Genomic DNA, 21,646 nt, shown 5'->3' on the forward strand with positions numbered 1-21,646 from the left:
TTTATTTTTACATATTGGCTCCTCAGGTTGTACAACATTCTGTAAGTGAACCTGAGCCTCTTTGACCCCCAAAGCCTTCACACACCCACACACACACACACACACACACACACACACACACACACACACACACACACACACACACACACACACAGACACACACACACAGACACACACGTTCCAAACTTGCACATACTCTGCTGTCAAACAGCAACACAACACTGGCAGTTATTTGGGGTTTGTTTGTAATCTTTTCGGGCGCTTTGTCAGGCAGGCGCAGTGATATTAGTGTGAGTGCACAAAAGCCCCCGAGTGGTGTCACGCACAATTAATGTCCCCAGGTAGCAACTCCATTAGTCTTATGAACTCAAGTCGCAGTGGGGAATGCTAATGGTGGAGGTGCCGTAGGGCATTAAGAAGGAGTGCAGCCAAAGCTACCACTTTACCCTTCGATTTGACCAGTGTGCACCTCCATCTCACTTTAGAGCCCTACAACCAACACCCCCCAACCTCGACACTTTAGCGAGACACACTGTCAAGTAGCAAGCAGCCTCTGAAGAGTCCATTGGCAATGTGTGCCGCTCACTCACACAGCTATGCGCCGCTCCTTTTTAATGATCATTTATATGTCCCATGCATCTTATCCAAATGTCTCCAATTACATAACAGTGCCATGTATTGTGTCACTCCAATGGACCCTTTCAAAGTCTATATTTTCAGTTTTCATGTGACAACGGTCCTACGTGGTTAATCACTGTCAGCTTTCATAAATGTTGACTTCCATCTCAGCAGCCTCAAATCCCACATGGTCACGTGACCTCCTCCACTACAGATCCCCAGCCTGACCTTGCTGGTGTAGAAGCATGGAGCGGTTCATTTGATCTAACAGGCCTACAGCTGAGCGAAACCCAGCGGTGAGGCCTGCCTGCCTGCTCCATGCCCGCTCTAGCATGGACGTATTTAGGAAGCCTGGTAGCTACCATTACATCACAGCTCAATAGCATCATGTTGCCTGCGAACCTACATGTCAATTCCATGTCACACAGTCCACGGAGCGAAAAAAGAGGTAGAGGTGGTCCGTGATAAAGAGCCAGCTGACAGAAAGCAGAGCGATAGACAGTGGGAAACGCTGGCAATTTTGATAGAACGAACCCACATTGCCAAGCAACCCCCATCCAGGCAAAGCAAACACAAGCCTGCCATGACAGTGACTGCAAACGGAGAGAAGTCACTCTTAGCCTATTCACAGCTTTTATTACATTATCAATTACTGATTATAAATGTACTCCACATGGTCTGGTTCTCTGTGCCTTACTCCATCATGTTGTGCCGTCATCACTCAAAGTGAGGCCCACACGGGAAGGCCGGCGGAGCGCTCGGGTTCCTAGGCTCCCTCTCACCGTTGCTATGGAATGCAGTGGCTGTTTTATTGCTTGTGGCAGTAATTGCACTTACTTTTGACGGTCTTTTGTTGAGATAAAACCCCACAGCTGGCTCTGTTAGCCCCGGCTACAAGCCAATAGAGTCACAATGCACTTAAATATGTGTCAACATACCAAGCGAGAGCCAAATGCACATCTTTTACCTGCTGTGTGAATATTGTAAAGATAATAGTTTGTTAATGTGGTAATGTAACGGTTAAATGAGTCCACTGCATTAAAGCGTCTGCTGCAGTCATTTACTGGAAAGATCAGAAAGCAGATGTTTGAAGTCCACATCTTTGTTTTTACGGCCTTCCTTTGAATGAGCCGAGCAAGTGTTCTTATTGATTTACACATTAAATATATTAGTAATAAAACAACATCCTGCAGCAAACCAATTGTAAAATCAATAGTAATTGGAACCAAAATATTATGAGTTCTTGGTCTGCAGTCTTATTGTCTCAGTAACTGACCAGTGAAATCCTGTACGTTTGCGTGATAAATGTGATAAATATTGATAACAATGTCAAATGAATGTATGGGTGTAATTCTGAGAGCCTAAATATAAATTGAATAAACTCTGGAAAGATGGTCTGTGATGGAAAAACAGGAGGTTAACAAACCAAACGAGAGCTGAATTTGATGAACTTGTGCAGAAAATTCTCATTGATTCAAAGAAGATGAGAAAATGCGAGAGGGACGTACAGTTTGTAAATCAGATGAGATCACACTGTAAACAAACTGTGAGCACCTGGACATCATATTGTGAAATGTGATGTCATTGATTCCCTAGCTTGGCTCTAACTTGAGTCTGTAGTTTGTTTCCATGAGCAGAGGAAATCAAACCTGGGATCACTTTCTAAATAGAAGAACTTGTTCACATCCCAGCAAAGAAAATAATCCATCCATCCATTTTCAATACCGCTTATCCTCATTAGGGTCGCGGGGCGCTGGAGCCTATCCCAGCTGACATAGGGCGAAGGCAGGGGACACCCTGGACAGGCCGCCAGTCCATCGAGGGCACATGTAGGGACATACAACCATTCACTCTCACACCTATGGGCAATTTAGAGATCAATTAACCTGCAGCATGTCTTTGGACTGTGGGAGGAAGCCGGAGAGCCCGGAGAGAACCCACGCTGCCACGGGGAGAACATGCAAACTCCACACAGAAGGACCGCTCCGACCGGGAATTGAACCCGCGGCCCTCTTGCTGTGAGGCGACAGTGCTAGCCACTACACCACCGTGCAGCCCAAAGAAAATAATGCTAACAAATATTTTTTAGCCACTAGGGGGCCGCAGAAACAATTTGTGAACACGACACTGACATATCATAAGCTGTTGATTTGATATTGTGAGCAAAGTGTTGCTTATATACACATCCAGCAGTTTCTTTTGGCGTCTTGTTTCAGGACACATACGATAACACATTCTCACTCCCATCTCGTCAAATACCGACACTTGATCAGTGGCCCAGTACGTAAAATGATGACGCTCTAAGCACCCCTCTAGTGACAGTTATGGATGTTCAGGGACGGCGTGTCGGTTTGGGTTCATTACATGAATAGTGTCTTTTTAAAATAAACATCCTTATTCACAGGAAACCTACAGTTTCTCCTGTTACAGGTGTACAGTCTCTTATTTAAAATAAACTTCCAACGTAGGTTTACGTGAGCAGCAGAACAGCTTGGTATGGTTTATGAAAAGATTGTGGTTTGGCTTAAATTAATAGGTTGACGGTTGTTAGGTTGTTAGTTTGTTACATAATTGGCCCTAGTTTAGTATATAAGTTACATAACAAAAATAAGGCAAAATATGTCAATGTTACAAACAGGCCACGACCAGCAGCCTCCTTTGTGTAAGTCCGGTGTTTGTTTTATGTATTAATCAAACAAGATATGATATGGTATTAGTGAGCGTGAGAGGTGTATTGTTAACTTTGCAGGGAATGGAGCTGTTTACCCTGTTTCTTTTCTTTATGCTACGCTAAACAAACCGCTACTAGTGGTAGCCGTACAGTATCTAACATTGTATTGATCTCGTAAAGTATTCCTTTAAAATGAACATAATAACAGATACACACTGCAGGCTGCACTACCTGACTCTGTGATGAGCCTTAATCGTGCACTAATTTATTAAACAAATTGTAGTCTGTCATGCCCAATCTAAACTTACACAAAGTAGTCAACAAGAATTATCTTTACTGTTTTAATACTCTCAACAGTTCTGACAAAATAACTGTATATCTATATATATATATATATATATATATATATATATATATATATATATATATATATATATATATATATATATATAGATAGATAGATAGATAGATAGATAGATAGATAGATAGAGGTAGAGAGAGAGAAAGAGAGAGAGAGAGAGTTTTTCCCACACCGGAAACAGTACATGGAAAAAGTTTCCCTACAGAGAGAATGTGTTAGCAGAGGTATACTTTTATTAGAAAGAACTGAGACTGCTCCTTGTACACTCTTGTTCTCCTCTGGTGTGGGATCCTGTGGAGCAGGAAAACAAAGCATGAGGTGTGTCTTATTCTCCATAGAGTGCCCGGGGGCCAAGGAGTGAGCTTGCTGCCATCCTGGAGGCTTTGAGTGCTTTATAACAGCGTACACAAAGGACCAGCTTCCCACAGCCCAGTCATTAACAAGTGGGCAGCAGTGAAGGCAAAGCCGGAGAGGGGGCTTCCACTGCCCTGCCACCACACCTGCTTCCACATGCACGCATGAAGGATGGCTTGTAGTGCACTGAACTCCAGGGAAAGCAGCCGCCTCTCCTGTCTTGTTTGTTTGATAATTCAAGAGTTTCTGACAACAGTCTACAGCTCAGGACCACAAAGAGCTGTACTCTGCAGCTCTGTCATCATCAGTCCCGTCAATAAAGCAAACATAGCACCTTTTCTGGAAGGGTTTTGTACAACAATGCAATTACTATTTAGTTTAATTTAGTACTGTCGCTTATATTACTGGTGAACAATATAGATACAATTCTGATACGGCGTGCATGACATAACCATACATTTACTATAGATATTCTTAGATGCACACAATGGCAACATTTGGCTAATGTTTATCTTCAGAAAATACATATCCCACTAAAAATGTAACATGAAAACTATATATAGCAATGTAACAAAACCCAAAGTCTTTCAAAGTTGGATTCCTTATTACTACAGTTTAAGATTAAAAAGGGGTCCAGGACACTCACTTATACACACGGGTACGAATCTTCAGTTATTTGTTTGTTGAGATTTACTTGTACATTACTGTCACTTTAGGAATTAATTGGCTCTGCATTGCATTTTTCTGAATGAAAACATGGTACACAATATATGAGGTCTTACATTTAACATCAACAACACAATAAATAAGCTCTATATTCATCATACAGACTGCCCTCAATGTAGCAAAAATAAATTCTTCTTCCGAATGACAGATGATAATATGAGAGGCAACATTTACTTTTGACCAGTTTGGATCAAATGCCAAACCTGTTATTTACTCAGTGAACAAAGTCAGCGGACGCAGACACATCACAGACTGGACTAAATGTTGATGGATGTCAGCTGAGACTGCTGGACTTCAAGTGAAAGCAGATATGTGACATTTACTTACAGAGAATGCTCACCAGCAAGTGGCAGTGTTATGTAAATAGCACACCTGTCTGCTGGTTGACGTGCCTGGCTTATGGAAAATCTGTCTTTTAGGATCGCAATATTGTATAAGCACGGCATTTTGTACCATCTGTGAGGATATTCTGTAAAGGGCGATATGAAAATGATCGGGGCAGGAAGGGAGCTCATATGACATTCATTAGAAGAAGGCAAAGCAGACTTGTAAAACTGTATACCCTATTTTAAACCTAAACATGTGAACAGAATAATCATTATCACTGTATCCACCAATACACATTAGAAGTGGAATCATTATTTACAACACAATTTTAATATTGCACTAAAAGTGTATCTACTGTCACTGAATAAATGGACATGCTGGTTGGTTTCTGATGGAGCTGAGGCCCCACAACATTACAAAATATAGAAATAATAAAATAAAATCAGTGGAAAAAAAGACCTATCCAGGCTTGCCCTAAAAAGTTGGACTCGCCTCCCTGAGACCAAAAGAAATACATAAGCAAAAAGAATGCATACCACTGCCTCAATTCTGCCCCCTCCGTCATTGTCCTACAGTCTCTAACTCACGTGATATAAAGGAGTTTGCATAAATGTGTTTTTCACCATTAACTGTCGGAAAAAATAACTTATTTCTTATTATCTTGCAGTTGACAGTATTTGCTCTGCAACATGCCATCAGTTAGTCAGCCCTCATAGTACCTATGATAGCACTTATGATTGACATATAATGACCTATACGTCTAGTGGCACTGCTCGATTTTCATCCCTGCTCAGTATAGCTGTAATAATGTCTATTAGCATTCCAATATGGCATTAACAAAGACAAATGCTGTCATTCTCCATCACAGTCAAGTTTTGATACTGAAGTACAATCACTCTCACTTCCTCCTCCAGGGCCATCCTCTGTTTGAGGAGCAGTGAAATATGAAAAAAAGCTGACAAGATGGTGATAGATCACAAGACCATCAATTTCATGACGAGTCCCTTCAGAAGCAAGTTAGCCAGAGAAATTAATAAAACCAGAAACAATAATGGACGTTGCACTTTTCTAGCCATTGAAGCTATATTGGCTTCACTCCATAAACAATGAGCTCTCTTTGCTGTAACGGCTCGAAGGTGCCCCACTTGTTTCTCTCTAATTACTTTGGTTTCATCAGGTCCTACAGAAATCTGGTGAAGAGGAAAATCCATACTCGATAACAATGAAAAATTAATATTGTTTTTTTTTTTCCCCCATCCCTCTCTGTCTCTCTTTCTCTCTCCCCCTCTCTCACTCACTCGCACACACCCTGCTCTCTCTTATTCTGTGATATATTTAAATGTTAATAACCATTCATTTCTGACACCCTATCTACCAAGCCCCAAGTTTAACAGGAAATCTATTTAATCTGAAGAATCTCATTACACGATCATGGCAGCAGCTAAGGCCCTGACTATTGTCGATAGATGAGAGGTGGGAGGGGGGAGGAGAGAAAGAAAAGAAAGGCTTGCAGAGAAAGAAGATGATGCGCAGAGAAAAAAAAATGAATTCAGGAATGGATATTTAATTTAATCATTGTGCATGAAGCAATATAAAGGAGGCATAAAGAGTCTTGCTTCTTCCTTCATTTGAGAAGATAATGATTAAATGTTTTCTATTGTGCTGTACAGCTGAAAGGTTTAATCATTCCAAGAGCCATAGAGAAGAAAAACATCACACCCGTTAGTGCATTTGACAGCATTCTATATATGAACTTCTTTTAAGGCCATTAAAAGATTATCACTGATTTAACAAAATGCCTGTTCAGAGCATTAGACACAGACGGTTCCCCAAACCCTTCAGAACACCATTCTGTGGCTCCTATTATCTCATCCACCCAGCACTATTTAATTTCATTTCCATGAATATGCAATGAATTTAATTTTGAACACTATTTTCATCTGCTCTTGTAATCACAAAAAAATGCCAGTGTAATTAGTTTCTAATTACTTGGTGTAATTGTTGTAGTAATCATTTTAATTACCCAAATGCAGAGACATTAGATGCTAAAAGGAAAATAATCTGCTTGTACCTCCTACTGTGTCTCTCATGTACAGAGTTTGATATCTAGATTTTGACATGGGCTGCTTCACTGTCAAAGGCAGTCAGTGGAGGGCTGCTGTGTGTGGATGTTTTACAGCGCATGATAGGGGAGGCATGTACTGTATAGCAGGCAATGTGACGGAGACACAGGCAGACAGACGGGCCCAGACTTACATTGTAGCATCTCTGCAATCTGCTCTGTGGAAATTTGCATGCCCCGAAAAGCCATTAAGTTAAAATATACAGTTATTGTACCTTTCTGGGACCGGCGCCATACAAATGCTTATTGCATGTGCTTATAGCTCAGTCTACCAGATGGTAAATCATGAAATTTTATGAAATTATTGCACCAGTGAGGTGTTTTGAAAAGGAGCAGCTGTGAGGGAGATGGGACATTATAAACACTCACAGGTGTTCTGTCTTTCCCCACCGCCAGCCACAACATAAAAAATTAAATTATAAACAAACCAGCAAATGTTGTATCTCCTCACAGATACACTACTTACAGAAGAAATTGTTCAAACTAAGCAAAGAATTTAATTAGAATTTGCATAAAATATTTATTGTGGCTAAGAAATTTCATAGCAGGGCTCGCCAAGTTTGGAAATTGACGAAATGTACATTCCACTTGCATCTCAGTGCCATGGATGAAGATCCATTAGGGAAGGCTCTAATGGGCACTTCACCCAAGCACATATGGGCAAGTACACCTAATAAGAGGGAGCTGGTCAGTGCCAAACACCACAACAAGCTTGTGTTTCTCATTAAGATTTTATTCCTTCCTTAGTATTTAATTAGCTAGTCTAGCACAGGGACCAAGGAGGATAGCTTCACATCCACTATGTTGCCACCTTCCAGCTCTCCAAGATGTAAACTGGAGGTCTCCTGCTCCCTGGTTTACAAGTCGTGTATCATATGAGAACTTGTTGCTTGCAATAGAGTCGGATTCTCTGCAGAAACCCAGTGGCTCTGAGGCACAATGTGGTTCCCTCAAAATAAACTCATCGCTAACATGCAGTTCCACTTGCGCTAACATACTTATCACGGCATGGTCTCAATAAACTATAAAAGATCATACCACATAAGTTATGGTGATGACACAAATCTTTGGGTAAACAGTAGTGAACTATTTTCTCTGCATTTCTACTAAATGATTTAACAAGCATTCCCTCATAACGACTGTCTTTAAGGAATCAATTTTGAAAAGTACACTTATTCACATTGTCGCCAATAGTTAGATGAGAAGATTGATAACAACAACAATATGTCTGTGAGGTAAATATAAAGCTACTGCAAGCAGCTTGTTAGCATCAGTTTACCTGCACCTCTAAATCCCACTATTTGACCAAGTTAAATGTTTCACTGTGAAAACATTATGTTGCAGGTTTATGCTTTTTTTAGCTAACCTGCTGCTTGCGGTAACTTGAAATGTATTGTACAAATGTAAGGTTGTAATCAATCTTCTCTTGGCTAGAAAGTAAATAAACCTATTTCCCCAAAAATATATTGTCAACATTTTCAGAGATGTTGGTGAAAAACTAATATTTCTATTTCTTTAATTTAAGGCCACTTCTGTGCTCTAAGAACTCTGTATCACTCCAAGTTGTTTTGGGGTAATTCATCATCATTTATCCATTCAAACATGTCATGAACATTGTATTTATTGTGCATGACAGGGCCTGTTACATATTCAAATGTTACGCATTTGTATTCTTCTTTGAAAAGGCTGGTGCCTGGTCTCAGAGTTGTGCTGCAAGGGTAGCTGGGATAGTCATGCATATTCAAATCCACTGCTGGACATGGCTGCCCTAAATAAACGAAGAGTGTGCAGCACTCAAGGGTGGTTTGTTTTCCATGTGTTTTTCTTCTTCTTCTTCTTCAAGCACCTCCAGCACATTCTGATCAAGGCCCTTCCAGGCATTAATTTCACACGCCTCTGGTGGTGTACTCATCAGCATCACAGTTGAATAGAGCAGTGCACGGAAATCATAGAAGCCAAGTGATTAAGCAACTTAGACCTTGAATTGAGAGGCTGCTCAATTCAATCTTTGTTTGTTTGTTTGTTTCTTTCTTTCTATCACTCTCTATCTTTCTTTCTTTCTTTCTTTCTTTCGATCAATCTATGTTGTGTCTGTTTTCAGCAACATTTCCCACAAGAAAATTTGCACCACTCCACTGATATCTGATTAGATCCGGGGATGAAAAACAAAACAAAACACAGATTAAAACTGTCGCCATGAGTAAAGCCAGGACTTTAACGAGGTCTAACATCCAATGATTTCTCCGTACAAATCCGAAACAACTCTCGACTTATTATTTAATTTAATTGAAGCGGCATTATTTTACTCCTGAGAGGATAAACAAGGACACAATTATTCTCTAAATAAACAAGTTGAAATGATGTATAGAATAAAAGAGTATACTGCTGATCCCTTAGGAAGGGAAAAGCACATTGTGGCATTTTGTTTATGAGGTTTTAAAACGAAGCAGCTTCTCACACCACCAAACAAAGCCTCTCCAGGAGAATCTCATTATGACTCGTAATGACAAATTCACCCTTTGCAATTATTTTCTGCCATTTCAAAGCGCTATCTTGTGGGGAGAGGGTTCAGTTTGTGCTTGGTTGGCCATAAACCTGGTGAGGTAGTGCACCAGGCAGGACAGTGATATACTTTCCATTGGCAACATTGCTGACAAATGAACTGGAGTGTTGGGACATCAGTGGTGTCCTTGTCTCGGCTGTAGGAAGCACTCTCTAACTCAAACTGCAGACCTTTTGAAGTTGGACGCAGAAGTTTTTCAGCTCTTTTTACATTTACATTTCAAATAAAAAAATTCTCTCACAAATAAAAATCCTGACAATACCCGTGGAACAGGCTAATGGTGAGTGCCGAATATGGTAATCAAATGTGTTTGCAAATTACCGCAAACTCATCAACAAGAGCTTTTAATGAAATAACATCCTTATGTGAACACTGGGAGAGAGTGAAAAGTGAGCAATGGCTTTTCAGGGTAGTTTGAATTTCTTAATTGCCTGTCGGGAGAATATTAGATAAAGCTTGATTAGGAATAAATTGAAAATCTCTGCTGAATGCATCTGCTGATAGACACACTAAAGGAGACAGGCAAGGCAGGACATCCATAAAAAAAAGCCTTTGAAGACCTTAGAAGTTGATTGATTTACGATCTATTGGTGGGTTGTTTTCTTAATATCCTAATAACCAACATTCACACATGCGCATCACAAACGCAGTACAGTATGTGGTATCTTTTTCATGCACACAGATCCTAAGCCAATTGATGTGCACACAGTAGTGCCCTTTAGTCCAAGGTGTCTAAACATCTAAAGTCTGATGCCTGATTTACACACCTGCAGCTGTGTGCGTATGCGTTCTGCGCGGGTTGTTGCCAGCACGGCGGCCATAAGTACTACTGTGGGGGATTGCGCGTGGCATGTAATTGTGTTCTGAATTGAACCCATGGTTTTTAAATCCTTTCTCAGGCGGTCTTTGATAGGTGTGATTTAATAGTTACATATATACAGTACGTTTGGCCAAACACAACTCTGGGGCTGTAACAAAAATAAATGATGGAAGAGTTGGATGATGAGTAGGAGCTCCTGTGCCAAGATTAAATGAGGTTGCTGTTGGTACGGATGTAAGGACCTTGTCCGGACCCCTACTCTTTAGCTCTGACGTCCAATTGGATTCTGATTAAATGTTCTGTGGCGTTCCGCAGTGACCGGCGCCTAGTTGCATGTTTGTGCAGCGAGTCTCTGAGAGCTCCATGAATCATCTCTGCGGCTCTGCGCAAGCTTTTTTTCCGCATTAGTATAAAGTCAGCATAACGCTGCTGTAACCTGATGATTTTGGCGGACATTGATGACAGCTTCACTGGTCTGCTGCTCTCTTCATGTACATATGTCTCTCATGCAGGTTTCTGGCCTTTGACTTCTCACTCTGATTGATCCTGCATGTCTGCAGTCATCAGTGCTTCCTGGGCACCGGTGATACTCAATTAAACCCAAAGGTCTATGGGATGAATCAGACTGGGGGGAAATATTTGAACTCCAGTTGTGTAATTTCCACCTCTGGCTCTCATGAGTCTAATGGCCTCTATCAATATATCAATAACTTACATATTCATTTAACCTCTGATGAAAGCAGTGAGTCACACCACATTTCTCACTATTGACTCCACTGGGGAAATAAGAACATAATCCTGATCTAATGACTACTTAGTTGAGCTATTTGATTTAGATACTCATGTAAACCTTACAATTATTGACATTTCACTGGGATACAATTGGTAGTTTAGTTAGTAGCAGTTTTGAATTTTATGATGAAGTAAATGTGACAGTAAGACCATTGCAATGCTTTTGAATGTTTCAAACTTAGAAATAACAAGTTATTTACATTATTGTTGAACTGTGTTGCTGGCCTTTCTGGTAACCACTGATTTCCTTCAATTCAAATAGGTACTTTTACTTTTGTCCACATCACTGTGCTGTGTAGTAATGCAGCTGAAAGTGCAGAGCGATTTAAAAACTTTCATGTTCTTCTGGGAAGCTTCGACACCGCAGATGGTGAGGGTCAACGGCTAGTTTAATTAAAGCCAAAGTCACACCACAAGTAAACATGTCAGCTATAAAAACAATGAATCATTTGCTAAACTATTGTGGACAATACGCTTTAAAATAGCTTATGTATGATGTAATATCCAGACAATAAGTGTTTGAATTAATTTTCCTTCAAAAGTTACACATTTTTCCAAAGTAATCAGGAATATGATTCAGTTGCACTGTGATAATTTAATGTCAGTCTTTTTCAGCTGAACAAAATGAAATGTAACTCCTTTACTCCTACAGGTCTTCTTCTACTTCTGGTATACTGGTTTACAATGTCTTGCTCTATACAGTGTTGGGCAGCAGTGGCGCTACAAGTCACAGCTATTGTCTTTGGATGAGTTCATTGATGATGATGGAATATAGATTAAAATGTATATTGTATTATCAATTATATAACACAATAATTATATAATTAATATAAGTAAAAGTGAAAAAGTAGCTTTGATGCAATCAAACAAATGTTGCTATGTTGCCTTAGTTTTGCCTGCTGCATTTCTCTGGGGGGTCGTTTAAATGAAGCTTTATTTCATGTAAAGTAACTTGACACCTAGCTCAATACACTTCATCCAACAAAGAGTTTAGAAGATATTCATCAGCACATGCAGTACAATAAATATGTATACATAGATACAGGGTAAATTGTCCAAACACAAGACCACAACAATTAGGTCAACTGGCAAATAAAACACCTTGAAGAGACACGTACATTGACATCCAGATGGTTAGGTAATAAAAACACCTACAATATAAATCAAGAGCACTACACTGAGAGTAGTGCTCTTGATTTATATTGTTACGAAAATGCATTTGTGAAATTGTGAACTGGGGGAAATTGTGAACAAGAATGTCTGTCTTTGGACATGATCTTGAATCACCATCTGCAGTCATAGTTGACTGTTAATGGATTTATAAAAGTGTACAGGCAATAAAAATCCTCTCTATTAAGTCAAATATTGCTTTTAAGTCCATTGCTCAAACTCCTCCTGGGGTGATCTTTCTAATTATTATTTTCAATAAAAGACCTGCAGTGAGGGAGACCATCTATATTAAATAACTACTTCCAGATAACTGAGGCCCTCACAGTGACAGGCAGGTCAGGAGGTCGGCAGACTGCAGAGCATGTGCAGTGGGCTGTGTGAAATGAAGGACACAGGGGACATTGGGCTCGGCGCATCTGACCAGCCTCACAATATAGGCGGTTCTTTACTCACACAACAGAAAACAATACAAACAAATCTGAGATGGAAATATCCACACGCTGTATTTCACTGGGTACAACACTGCCCACTGTTCTTGGTTAGGGCTTTGAAGCCTTAAGAATGCACAATACTTTCATTTTTTCCAGATTAGCTGTCTCTGTACAACAGAAGGCAGCATCAGAGCCATCCCTGTTAGGCAAGTGTACTGAAAGAAAGCAAGTGTGTTTATTTATTTGGATCACTCTTGGTACACTGTTTATTGCTTGTATTCCATCTGTATTGAATTCTGCCAGAATCCAGACAGCCAGGAAAAAGCTCCAATACATGTAAACTCCTTATTTAATCCTGAAGATTGCAGCAGGTTGCATGAACAGAAATTGTAGGGAGCGTTGGTATGTGCAGGGAACAAAAAGATCTATTGTTGAAATGTGTCTGTGTTGTTTCATACATCATTGATTAGACAAAATAAAAAAGCCATAACACTGGGTCAGGAGAACACAGGCCATGGGTGCTGACATTCTATCACAGCAGACACATATTGACTGGCGCTCTGAAAGTAGTCACTCACTCATCAGTGTGAGGCAGGCTGATTGAGTTGCCAGCAGCCACTAAATGAGGCCTCCATCCACTGTGGGTCGAAATGAACTGCAATCTCTTCAGACCTTGTTGCAGCCAAGAGACCAAGTGAGTTGAGTGAAAGAGAGAGGGGGAAGGAAAGAGAGAGAGAGAGAGAGAGAGAGGTTTAAAACCCAGAGGGATTTCAAATAAGCTCACTGAAAAAAACAGAAGGAAGCCATGAAAGGAAAGCAACCATCGATGCTGCGCCCTCTTTGTGATCTTATAGATCATTCTTAACCTGCATCATTCTCTCATCAAACCACGCAAAGACTGAAGAGGACATGTCTCTCCTCTCCATCCTTACCCTCAGTCTCAACTTGATCTCTTGTGGTATTGCAAAGACAGAAAGCATGCAGTTAATTATGGCTAATGAAAGCTTGTTTGAGCAGAAGAGGAGGGGTGTACATTAGGGGGGGGAGAGTCAAGCGGCTTGAACCAGAGGGTTCCACGCACAATTTGTTTGAACCTGGGTCCTCCTCACTCTCTGCATGCTAATTTACCTTGGGGCTGCACCGCCTGTTTTTAAATATCGTTAATTGACTTAAGAGCTCATCAACGTGCTTCGTCTTCATTAGGTTAATGAAAAGGCCCAGTGTTTATTTTTCGTAACAGATTGTGGCAATGACATAATCTAATCGGTTACTTCCACTTCCTGAAGGATTGAGTCCTTCTGATGTGAGCTGTTGGAGCTGTTCAGATGTTCTATGTTTGTGGGTGTCTGTCTCTGACAAAGCAGAGACAGGGGAGGAATTAGAATAAACACATTTGGCCCTTGGCATGAATCTATGTTGCCCTTCTCTAATCGACAGTGTGAACTAACAAGAATGTAATGGTAGTTTTGATGTGTGGGTTGTCGGGGAAGGCTGGGTGAAAAAGAGGGGACAGACAGCCTCTGAAAATGGGAGGATTGCAGATTTGTCTCTGTAATCCTAATGGGTTGAAATAAATCAGTGATGGTGGAATGTCCATGACCCATGTCATGAACCCAAGGGGCCTTGTAAGATTCTGAGCAGAAAAAATGTAATGTTTCCTGCACTTCTCAGGGAGAGTACGCACTCTAGGACTTTAGGCTGCAATAAAATTAGAAGGCAACTGGTGTAAATATTAATTTTGATATTGTAGACAACTCATCTTAGTACGTGCCTGTTTTTTTCTCGTGCATCTGCTATTTTAATTTCAACTTTATTGCCAGACCAGAATGTTATCATGGGGCAATTATGCAAAGGTTAACTTCTAGAATAAGTCCCCCAGATTTTCATGGAAGCAAACTCAATTTTTCATACTAATTCTACTAATTCTAGTCCAAAAATGTTTACCAATATCCACTCAGTGCATTCATTCTCAGTAATAAGCTATCTATATAGCAGTTGTCATTGTTGATAGCCATGATATCAGCCAATTGCATTATCAGCAGTAATGAGTGTCTAGTTATGGATCAGAAGGAGGCCTGCTAAACCTAGGTTAAGAAGGCTGTGATCATATAGTCACCGACACCAATATGAGAAGACGGCGCTGACTTCTACTGAATGTAGTAATTCCGATGGGAGGAAAGGAGGAAATAAGGTGACGCAGTATAAAGAGCGACAGAAATTCCACATCAGGAGGTCAGGGTGGATGGGTCAAATAAACACAGGACTATCAACTGTTGCCCAAACCAAGAGTTCTTTTGTTTCACTTTCTTAAGGTGGTAGGTGACGTTTTGGCTCATCTGATGCATTAGAATGATAGTGATTACGACTGATAACATCCCTTTAAATCGACTGACAAAATTACCAAATCAAAATTACCTACCAAGGGATTTACGTTGTATCCATGTAATTCAACATTACTGTTTTTAGTTTTATTTCATCAGTTAGACCTTGGTTGTTCAATTCATTCATGGACTTTTCTTCTTTTTTTTTAATAGCAAATCAGTTTAGAATATTACAGAGGAGGCAACCTGAGTTTGATTGACTGCATTGTAAACACATACATCAGATAGTTTCTCTTTGGTTGTGTGTCTGCGGCACAGGGAGTATTGGCTGTAGTTATTAAACTGAGCTTACTGTTACCACCAGTAACCACTTGTCTCTAGGCCTAAAATCTCAAGGGACTTTAAAGTCAGCATTATGGTAAATACACTATATGGTCAAAGTATAGGCTGAGGCAACTAAAACACTTAATTAAAATTAGGAAGGAATGACCCTATGGTAATTGAAAGGGCGGATGTTTCACTCTGGTATACTGCATGAAAGTCAAAGTATGATAGTACTTCCTGCGTTAGCCTTGAACGTTAGCATTGGACATACTATAAGCCATGACTTGAGGTTTCATCTAATTTCGACATAACTCCAAAGGATACTCAGCTGCTTAATTGAAAAATATTAATTTCTATCAGAATAAATGTTAATAAGTAACTTCATTTAAATGACGTGCTGTAATTTAACCTCTGACTTCCTTCATGCATCACACATTGTGTCAGTTGCCGTTAAAGCATGAACTCTGGCTGATGCCAGTATACAAAGCCAGGAGGAGCACACATGAGGTGAGTAAGTCTGTCTGAGCTGCTGTAACACTTAGGCAAAGCGCGCTGATCTTCCTCTTGAGGACAGTAACATTTGAGGCCATCTCTAGTGGTGTGGCCCATAAAGAATGACATGGAGGTAAAGTAAATCACTCCCCCGACCCCAGACCCCCCTACTCCCCACGCCTCACCCCCATTCCCCTGCTTCTTACTGTCTGGGCCATGTGGCCATCAGAGGGCTGCAAAAGCTCATCAGTGAGAACGTGAGAATCCTCCCAGGAGCTGTTCTGGGGTCAGCTCAGCCTCTCCACGCCATAAACAGCCCCTATCTCAGTCAGGTTCATCACTAACTGTTTCCCCCTGCACTTTTGCTCACTGTCCATCCTTGCACTCCCTTTCTATAGAACCCAATAGCAGACGTTTCCAATAAATCATTTGACCCGTCCTCTCGCCTTTTGTCTAGGAGCCCCTGTCTGTCCCCGACTTGGCCCGAGATGATGCGTTCTGCTGAAGTCACTTAAATAAAAAGATCGCAGTGGGAGACATAATGTGTTAAAGTAATAAGATGGTCTCGGGCAGGTCACGGCCCCTTTTCCTGCTCCAGTGCTCTTGCGGAGGCTCTTTGAGTTAATGGGCTGTGGTCAGTGCACTGGTGAGCCATAAAGGCTGCCCTCTGAAACTACAGCCCTATTCAGAACAGGGGATCCTCCAAAAGCCACTAACTGGCCCATCTAGATAACAGCACACCCAGCACTATTTCCACAGTGCATCTGACACTCCCAGGACCTGTAAATCTCTCGTATTTATCATCGCCTCTTGTACCTCTCCCCTCTGACTGCCATCCTTATACAACTGTCCTTCAGTGTCAGCTGGATTTCACTGTGCGTCCACTAAAATACAGACACGGGTTTCTTTCCCAGCACTTTTCCGACTTGTCTAAATTTACTTGTTCTGATTTGACCTGGATCCAAGCCATGCATAATACCCTTTTCCATTTAAATCTCACCATAATGAATAAAGTAACAGTGTGTACTAATTAATTAAAATGGATGTATTAAGATTGGAAAGCTATAACAAATGATCCTATTGCAATTCTACAGCAGGTTATTGTTGTGATGGCTAGTGTGACTTCACTCGGGTGTGCAGGCTTCCTGAACGGAGGGAGTGACCGTTAATGAATGTAGCTTAGGGGATTAATGAGAAGAAGCAGGGGACGTGTCATGGAGAAGTGTTCTAGCATCATGACGACGACACCGCAGCCCCCATCCTCGTCTCCACTTACAGTGATTACATGTGAGCCCCTGTCATGTGCTATAAGTGGTTATATGAAATTGTATTAAATGCCATTGTTTATGCCTCACTTTTCACTTCCTCATTGGTCTTCCACTGTTGTGTTGTTGCCTGCCCTGAGCACGCTTCATTTGAGTCTCACTTCAGGTTTCATTATCAAGGCGTTAGCATGTTAAGTCAAATTAAACAATTTTTCCTCATGCCAGACATGTGGAACTTCGCATTTTTTTAGCCCACTGAATCCTTTTTCTTGTAAATGATTAATTTGTATGGTTCTCTATCAGCGACAACAGCAGAGAATAACTAGCTCCAGTAACCCATTTGCTGAAGCAGGTGAATTTACAACAGCAAAACCTGCACATCTAATATTTCTGTTCATTAAGCCTGCAGAACAGGTCGAATGCATATCATAAACAAATAAAACAAACATTCATAACTACACTCTGTCACAGGTCTGACCGAGTGTACTGTTTGATATAACATCAGAAAATGATTGATCAAAATGCACTTATATGTTAAATATCTAAATGCAATCTATAAAAAAAGAGCTATAAAAAAGTAAAAATGCTTAAAAAAAAGTCAACCACTGTTTTATATCCATCTTTAAAATATAAACCTAATATAATATAAATATAAACCTAAATATAAACGAATGTGATCTGATCCAACTATTAAAGGCTGAAAGAGTTACAGTGGGGGGAAAAGTCAAAGTAAAATAGTTTCCACAGGAGTTGGTGGAGAACAAAACAATGGACATTTTAAAACAAAAACGTAATGGTGTGGATAAAGCACAACTTTTGCTATGTTTATGCCGAGAGTCCACATAACTCCATCATTTTAGATCCCCTGAAACAGAGACCTTTGAAAACGATGATGCACCCACATTTGCTTCTGAATTGGGTCTTATCAGTCACGACTTGTGCTTGACCTGATATGTCACGCCCCTATCGGGATCCTTTTTCCGGAAGAAAACCAACTACCAGTGGTTTAGGGTCAGGTGGATTTATGATGCTCCTACTGCCGTCATGCCACTGCCGCCAAGTGGCAACATAATGAGTTATTTCAGGTCTAAAATAATAATGTTCATACTTGATAGCCACACATCTGACAGATATTTGCTGAACTCAACCAGTTTGTACCAACACAGGGGTAGCAGTGTTTACATGTCTTAAGCATTTTTCACTCACAATCTTCCCCTCTGTGTGAGAGAGAGAGAGAGAGAGAGAAAAAGAGAGAGCGCAGCGGCACAATAGACAGACGGGCTGCCTCCCCCCAGCATGGCTATAATAACCTCCTGGTGTTGGAGCAGACTCTCTGAGAGATATCCTTGAGCCTCACCTCCATCTCTCTAACGGGTCACGCCGAGATCCAGGAGATAGTGAGCTATAGTTAAGGTCCAGATCTGCTATCTGGACTTGAATGATGGAGGAAACCATGTGGCGACATGTTTATTGTCACCCAGATGGTCCACAATGCAGTGGCTTGGTGAGCCACATCCGTCCCTAATATAATTCATGGGGTGGCACCATTGTGGGGTGACTGATAAGGCCTTCACTTTGCCCTGCACTGGTCACTTGTCTCAAGGAGAATCCAAAGAAACTTCACTCTGTACAAATGGTGGCCAAAATATCTAATCCCACAACGGGTTGCACTTTAGTGCTAAAACTCGAAGCGAGGATACAGGGCTGAGAAAGGCCATTTATAATAGGAGAATTCTCTCTTTACCATTTTGCTCCTTGGAAGAATTCTTATTTACAGAGGAAAATCAATTCCTTGTGAGAAAACATTGCAAGAAATGTAGAGTAGATGAGAGAGACTAGAATAACTCAAGCCCACCCATATGGGACATATGCAGTCGCGGCTGTCCACACAAAAATTAGGCCCCCAGTCTTTCGCCTTGACATGTCAAAACATGTTGGCACCTTCAACTTAAAGAAATGCACTCCCAGTAAAAAAGCTGAGAAATGTTATTCTTACAAATGATTACATTGTGGTGTGTTAGATGACATTTTGAAAGCGAAGGACACCATCAGACAGCACTTCACCGGGGACGGTTAAATGGAACCAAATGCACAGACGAGAGCAATGTGGTCAGTGATGAGGAAGATCAGAGGAGATCAGCTCGGTGCCGTGGTGACTCCTTAAATCTGTTTCCCATCAAAGTATCGCGGTTCAGATTCTCCAGAGAAATTTTCTCTGACAAGTAAAGTGTGTATAACTGCATAAAGATATTTAGAAAATCTGGTCACCATTATCAAGGCGTGTTATCATTCTGTGACTAGACTCAAAATGTGTTATTAACCATTGTTTATACTCACAGACCTTTGCATAAAACCACAATTTTTAATACTTTTCAAATTGCAGAATTAAATATGTATTATCTCAATATTGCAGTGTCAATCTGTATTTTGTTTTCAAGCAGTTTAATCACAATCACATGAAACCTTTTATGTTGTGTGACTATCTTGCGATCACATATAGGTTGAGCTATAAGTATCTTCGAGATTCAAGAACAGGCATTGGTAAACAGAAGTCATGCGTCTGTATCCATGAAGCCCTTCACAGCCATCTCACATATTTTGCCTGATACATATTAATACTCTCTCTCTCTTGTTATCACCTTTTCTCCCCTTCAGCATCACCTTTTGATTGTTTCCAAGCTACTGCTGCGTTAACAAAATACGCCAACACAACAGCAAAACACTCTGAGCGACCTGAAAAATAGAAGCACCTCTCATGATGCAATGCATTGCAATATAGAAGATCTGCAATGAATACTTCCCGACTTTAATTGTCTATGTGTTGAATGAACTCTACATTACTATCTGAGTAGATATTTTGTTATATCATTTTACTTTATATCAAAAGTGTTTGTAATACTTTAAAAAAAAAAGGTACACATATGGAGGAATAATATGATCTAGTACAGCTGGGCAGTCAGAGGTCAGTAAAGGTCAAAAGTGAAGTGAAAATGTCCATGCAAAACAGCATCAATTTTGAGTTCAACGTGTTCACTTGCAAATACAAAGATTGTCACAACTAAACGAGTTTGGTGTGAAACACAAACTCCTTGCTCTCTGTTTGGTCTGAAGTGCAAAAAGTGTTGCTTAGAATTAAAATCTATGGATCTTAGATAGTGTATGAAATGAGTATGTAAACAAACTAACAGGCACAAATAATCATATTGAAGGTCACTGTTACCTGGAACACAACAAAACACAACAGAAACTGCTAGATTCAGCCTCCCACATGTGGTGCAAGTGTAAAAACAAAGAACCAGAGGACAATACAATTACATTTACACAAACAAAAACTGTGTTCATGCACAAACAATTCCAAAGGCATTCATAAATGGACGTCCAATCTACATCATCAGCCGGGCATTATTTTTCAGCAAGACCAGTAGTTGGAGTTCTGCCTATCGAAGCAGCATCTTTATTCGGATGGAAAATGAATCCTCAAGGAACATGGCCAGGCGCTTTATTGTGTATGCAGTGTGTGGCCAGGTTCAAATTGGCAATCAATTATCCAATTAAGACTGACAGAAATGCACATCAGGAATTCCAGCCCATCAGTCCAAGCTTCTGATTGGAACACGATTAGAGGGACTTAATTAAACCCTAGGTGCTGGGTGTTTAAACATCATTTGTGCGGCATCGGAGGGATTGGAAAATATAAATCTGGATTCTGGTTTTTCCACACTTCATCTCAACAGAAAAGACATGAATAAATGTCCCTTTGACTCCATCCTCTATGTGACCATGTCCTTCATTCAAAGAGGTGCAAGGAGCATGGAATTGTAAAATTAAAATGCATGCCCTTGGGAAGATCAGAAGAAAGAGGTAAATATTTTAGAAAATTGCACAGTACAATGCAATAACAATAGCGACCATGATATTGTGCCACATTAGTCTTAAAACCATTCCCACGGTTTAGCGGGCTCTGAATAATTCAAGGACATCCCATACCATGGAGAGCTGTATAAGTGTGGTGTGTAGAATGAAATGCAGCTTGCTTCTGAGATACGAAGGGGTATGTGCTCACTTGCCCAACCTCTCCTTCTCCTGTGTGGTTGTTTAGTGCCTGTATTGATTTCTGAGCCGTTCCTTCCTCCTATGTCAGACACTGTGAAATGGAAGGCACCGCATTTTAATATTGGGTTGTGAATTAATCATTTTTCCTGATAGCAAAGCTCAGGTCTGTCCCTGTAGGAGAACACCTTATCACAGCAAATAGGATTCAAAGGGAGAGGAGCAGTATAATCCACAGC

The sequence above is a fragment of the Cyclopterus lumpus genome, chromosome 9 (genome assembly GCF_009769545.1).
Source record: "Cyclopterus lumpus isolate fCycLum1 chromosome 9, fCycLum1.pri, whole genome shotgun sequence".
Lineage (NCBI taxonomy): Eukaryota > Metazoa > Chordata > Actinopteri > Perciformes > Cyclopteridae > Cyclopterus > Cyclopterus lumpus.